Raw genomic sequence first — 5,792 nt, 5'->3', positions numbered from 1 at the left:
ATGAGCATGGAGCCCTCATGAAAGGGATTAGTGCTCTTATAAAAGAGACCCAGAGAGCTCCTTCACCCCTGCCACCATATGGGACACAGTGAGAAGACAGCCATCCTTGAACCAGGAATCTCTCAGCAGACACTAGATCTGTGGGGCCTTGATCCTGGACTTCTCAGCCTCCATAACCATGGGAAATGAGCGTTTCTTTAAGAAACACTGTTTAGCCACCAGGCTATGGTATTTTTGTCATAGTGGCCCAAACTAAGACAAAGGCCTTAATAAAATGAAGACTGGCCTTCCCCAAGAAGGAATCCAGCCAGCAGACCACCTTTAGACTGGACTGCAGCCCTTCCCTGGCCTCCAGCCGGCCGGCCGCCCTGCAGATATAGACTGGCCGGCCCCCACAATCATGGGAGCAAATTCCCCAGTATAAATCTGTCTCCGTGTATACACATCCCATTAGTGCCGCTTCTCTCTGGGGAATCCTGGCAGACACACGGAGGCATGTCCCGTCTCTCTTCCACCTAGGTCCTTGCCACTTCCTGAGCAGAACCTGGGATCCTGGCCCACCAGGTTCTTTCCCCACTTGTCTGTGACCCCAGACAAAACTTTAACCTGGGGCTGGCCCCGTGGCCGAGTGGTTAAGTTCACACGCTCTGCTGCAGGCGGCCCAGAGTTTCGTTGGTTCCAATCCTGGGCGCAGACATGGCACTGCTCATCAAGCCACGCTGAGGTGGCGTTCCACATGCCACAACTAGAAGGACCCACAACAAAGAATATACAACTATGTACTGGGGGGGGGGGGCTTTGGGGAGAAAAAGGAAAAAAAATAAAATCTTTAAAAACAAACAAACAAAAAATAAAAACTTTAACCAAATGGTCCCTGATGAGGATCAAGGCTGCCCCAGGGAGAAGCCCAAGGTGTCCTGCCCTACATACTGATCTGTATCATCCTCCAGGAAAAATAGGACATCCTGACTTAATCCGATCTGATTCTTATCTAAAGTTATAGGACCACCCAATAACCAGACCCCACCTTCACTGATACCATGTTAATGACTTTTTTCATCATCTTTTCTTTGTCTTGTAAAGAAATAACTCACATACCCATGCCTTATCAATTTAGCTCTAACCCTCAACACATTGCAGCTCCTGTCCCCATGTACTCCATGCTATTCTCTGAACAAAAGAGCACTACTGCCAGACCTTGAGAGTCCAAGAAATCTTTCTTTCGACTCCTTGATTCACCAAGCCCACATCAGTCCCCGCCTGCTGAGAAGGGTTTCAGGTAACTCATTGTCTCTTTCAGGTTTAACACTGATTCTTCTCTTTTTCTCCCCAAAGCCCCAGGACATAGTTGTGTATCCTAGTTGTAGGTCATTCTAGTTCTTCTATGTGGGACGCCGCCACAGCACGGCTTGATGAGCCGTGTGTAGGTCCATGCCCAGGATCCGGACCCACAAACCCCAGGTTGCCAAAGCAGAGCCCGCAAACTTAACCACTCGACCACGGAGCCAGCCCCCAACACTCTGGATTCTTGACTGAAGAGAATCATATTCTTGGGAACATCACTTTACCACGGAAAACCAGAATGTCAAGGGCAGCTTTGATTTGCTGTAACCACAGGAGATTGTTGATTTTAATCCTCCCTTGAAAGAATCAGACCCTTGACAACCACAGGAGTAGGTTGAATGGGGTCCCTGTGAAGATCTGTTGCCTGGAACCTGTGAATGTCACCTTTTTTGGAGAAAGGGTCTTTTCATATATAATTAAGGTAAGGATTTTGTGATGAGATCACTGAGGATTACCCAGGTGGGCCCTAATTCCAGCAACAAGGGTGGAATCTTACAAGTCTTACAAGAGACGGAGAGGAGAAGCCCTGTGAAGACGGGGGCAGAGTCTGGAGAGATGCGGCCACAAGCCGAGGAACGTCTGGAGCCCCAGGGAGCTGGTGAAACCTAGAGCTGCTGGAACAAATAGCCACAAACGGGCTGGCTAAAACAACAGAGGGGCCTTCTCTCCCAGTTCTGGAGGCCAGAAGTCTGGGATCAAGGTCTTGATGGCTCTAGGGGAGAATTCTTTCTGTCTCTTCCACTCCCGGGGGCTCCAGGCATCCCTGGCTTGTGGCTGCGTCATCCTCTCTGCCTCTGCCTTCTCATGACTTCTCCCCATGTCCCCTCTTCTGTGTGTCTCCTCTTCCTGTGAGGACACTTGCCATCGGATTTAGGGCCCACCCAGGTAATCCAGGATGACCTACTCTGGAGATCTGTAACTTGATCACACCAGCAAAGACCCTTTTTCCGGATAACGTCACGTTCACAGGTTCCAGAGGTTGGGACGTGGAAGGTCTTTGGGGACACAGTTCACCCCAGGGCACGGCCACCTCACACCCTCCAGTTCTCGGGGTCTCCTCTTCCTGCCCCCTGGGCTGTGTTTAACCCATTTAACATGCAGGTTGTAATTGTTATTGTTGTTACCTTGCTTATTCCAGATTCTCAGAAAACTTGAATTTCTCTTGGGAGCAAATACTCTCCCAAGAGTGTTTGCTTTCACTTGGGATTTCGCTCCTCGGAGTGAGGCCCACGGAGCTTCGCTGGGGAGTGAGAGATGGCCTTTGTGGTGACTGGAGGTGGGGAGCCCCAGGAAGGGCATCCAGGATCACGCATGGAGCTTGATTTCAGGACCGGGACCCAGCACTCATGAGCCTCAGTCCTAATGCCTTCTGGCCTCCAGGAGGCAGATTTCGTCTTCTACCTTTTCCTTCTATTTCTAACCCTCACCTTTTTATACTGTGCCCCCGCTGGCAGCTGTGCGTAAGCACACCTGTTTCCAAGGGTTTTGTGGATAAACTGTGCAGTGATTCAAAACGCAGGGAAGACCCGGTGCCTGGGAGTAGGGAGCGGAGTCAAGTAGACATGCCGGGCCTCGACTATTTCACGTCTTGTGACCTCTGCACCTGACTTGCTTCAGAGCGAGAGGCTAGCAGAGGCTTGCTGATGCTCACCTCCTTGGAGGGCAGGAGCCTTTCTGCCTCCCTGCACTGCTTTGCTGACAGCTGTTTGTGATGCAACATCCGGAAGATTCCACACAGGGTGTGGGCCTCACGGGAAAGCACTCCAATCACAGTAACTCTTGGTGAACATGGCTAAGTGAATGAATGTGCTCACCCCGTATATTTCTCTTCTTTAGGCCAGTGAAGGATTTGCAAACACGCACCTGGGCTAAAAACCATCCAGTGAGAGCCCCGACTCTGCAGAGTTCCCTTTGCAGACTGGAGGAGGCACGGCTGGGTCACGGCTCAGAGACCAGGTGTCTGCCTCCAGCGCCCGCCTCTAACTGCTGGAATCCAAAGGAAGCTTTCCACAAACCGAGCAAGTCAGCTGTGGATGGGAGCCACAGCGACCCGGCTTCCTGCGGCCCAGGGGTCTCCGGCCAGAGCAACAGAGCTCAGTGCTTGTTGTCTAGCATTTAACCGTCCTCCTCACACCCCATTCACCCTCCTGTGCATCTTACAAGAGTGCACGACCGGCAGAGGAGACGAGCACCCTCTGCTGTGGAGACAGGAAAGCGGATGAAGATAGCACCTCTGGAATCACCTGGCATCAAGCCCAGGCAGCTGCGACACCTTATCACACAAGCCCAACTCCCTGGGCATGAAGAAGCATTTTGCCCAAATTCTCTTTTAGGGTTGTCTCTGGTTACAAATGTTTAGGACTCGAAGGGCTGAAGCAGGAGAACATTCATCTGCGTGCATTCCTTCTGCCTTCCTTCCCCATCTCCGCACGTGATCCTCCATCTAGACACTGGAACCATGGAGCTGACCCACTGGCCGCTCTGCAGTGCTGCCACCTCGGCAAGCACGGGGTGTCCAGGATAAGGGAGGAAGTGGCATCCATCCACAGGAAGCCCCATCCTTAGGGAGGAATCCACCATCTTTAAGTAAAACCTAGGAGGCCACTTTGCTCTCCTTGTCTATCGTTGTGTGATGTCCTCATCTGCCCGAAATGGCAATGGTCAAAAGCACTCATAAGTCCTAACAAGAGCAGCCCCTCCACTAACCCCCTTTCCAGGGTGCATGCAGCTCCGGGCTTTCAGCTCCACTGGTGTCCGGGAACAGCAGCATTTCTGTGAGACCAGCAAGCCCGTGGCCCTAAGGGAACAGCCCCAGTGGGTAGCAGCCAGCACGGGGTGACAGGGAAGTTGGGACAGATGGCCGCAGCTTTGACCATGTGAGCAGGATGGGGCCGCATCCTGAGAGTCCTTTCTGAGGGAGGCCCCTCCCTGCGGCTCGTGGCACAACAAAGAACAGGTCTGGTCCTTGCCCCTCGTTCCTGGCACTGAACTTCAAGAACCCCTGAAATTTCCTGAGAAATAGGAGCATCTTTGTTCTGCTAATGGGACTCAAGTGGGGAGAAGGGTAGATAGCTTCAGGATGGGGCTGGTCACCAAGCACATGGCTAGAGGGTTGGGACTTTGGGCCAGACCAACCTCTGGGGAGGGGGCTGCAGATGGAGTCAACGTGGGGTGGGGTATGGAAACCCCATAAGTACCCCGGACAGCTCAGCTCAGCTTCCTGATTGTGCTGGCAGGACGTGGAAGCTGTGCATTGGGACCCTCCAGACGTCACGAAGTGCTACCCCCAACATTTGGCTGTTCCTGAGTCAGATCCTTTACAATAAAATCTAATCACAAGGAAAGAGCTTTCAGTGAGTTCTGTGCGTTGTTCCAATGAATAATCAAACCTGAGGGGGTCATTGGAATCCCCCGATTTGTAGCCAGCCCAGCAGAAGTGTGAGTGACCCCTGAGACTGGCAGTGGGCGTCTGAAGTGGGGGCTGTCCTGTGCAGGACTTTGCCCTTAACCTTTGGGGTCTGCGCCACCTCCAGTGGCTAGTGTCAGCGTGGAAGTGAACTGTTGGGCCCTCAGTTGGTGTCGGAGAATTAGAGCCAGGCCAGCACAGGCTCTCCCGGGCTCCAGGACACGCTATTCCCCAAGACCCCGCTCCAGTGGGAGTGCAGTCTCTCTCGGGAGGGCAGAGGTGATGAGGGGCGCGTTACACAGCACACACCAAGGATCAAGGTCCCATTCTGTACCACTGAGCTGACGATGTAAATAGACGGACACTGTGAGGTCTCTGCCCTCGGTGATGAGCAGTGGGGACAGTGTTGAGAGAGACGCACCAGGTATCTCTTTTTCCCTACTACAACGGGGCCTGCACCCCCCTCTCTGAGCGCAAGACTGCCCAACACCTTCTCGTAGACAGAGAGAATGCCCAAGCCAGAGTTATCTGCTGTCACAACAGCAGCCACGTGAAAATTCCCACGGGGACCAGGGACTGCCTGAAGGGTGCTGGGGCCCCAGGCGCTCCCATCTAGGGGGTTCCACTGCTGTGAATTTGGTGTGTGCACATCCGGTCAGACTTTTGACTTCTTGAGCACAGATGGTTAAAGGCAGTTGCTGGTGAGGATTCCAGATCATGACCACAGAATATCGTCTTGACATCAGCCATTTTAGAAAAATACGAGTGGCTGAAAGAGAGAGCAAGCTCAGTGTGGTCCAGCCACCCTTCCCCGCCCGCAAGGTCAGCGTTTGCTGAAGATGCAGTGTGCTGGTGTGAATCCACTTCAGACTCTTTCCCACTCCAGATCTTCTTCCAGAAACACTCGGGAAAATGCTTAAAAATATCTGGACATCTCACTCTGGATCTGCCCTCCGTGGGGCGGCCACCCGTCCCCTCAGCTCACAGACGCTCCAGGGGCTCCAGCGTGGCGGGTGCTCGATTCATGCCCCCCCCCCCCCCC

Source organism: Equus quagga, chromosome 7 (genome assembly GCF_021613505.1).
Source record: "Equus quagga isolate Etosha38 chromosome 7, UCLA_HA_Equagga_1.0, whole genome shotgun sequence".
NCBI lineage: Eukaryota > Metazoa > Chordata > Mammalia > Perissodactyla > Equidae > Equus > Equus quagga.
Note: the sequence above shows the minus strand (reverse complement) of the source record.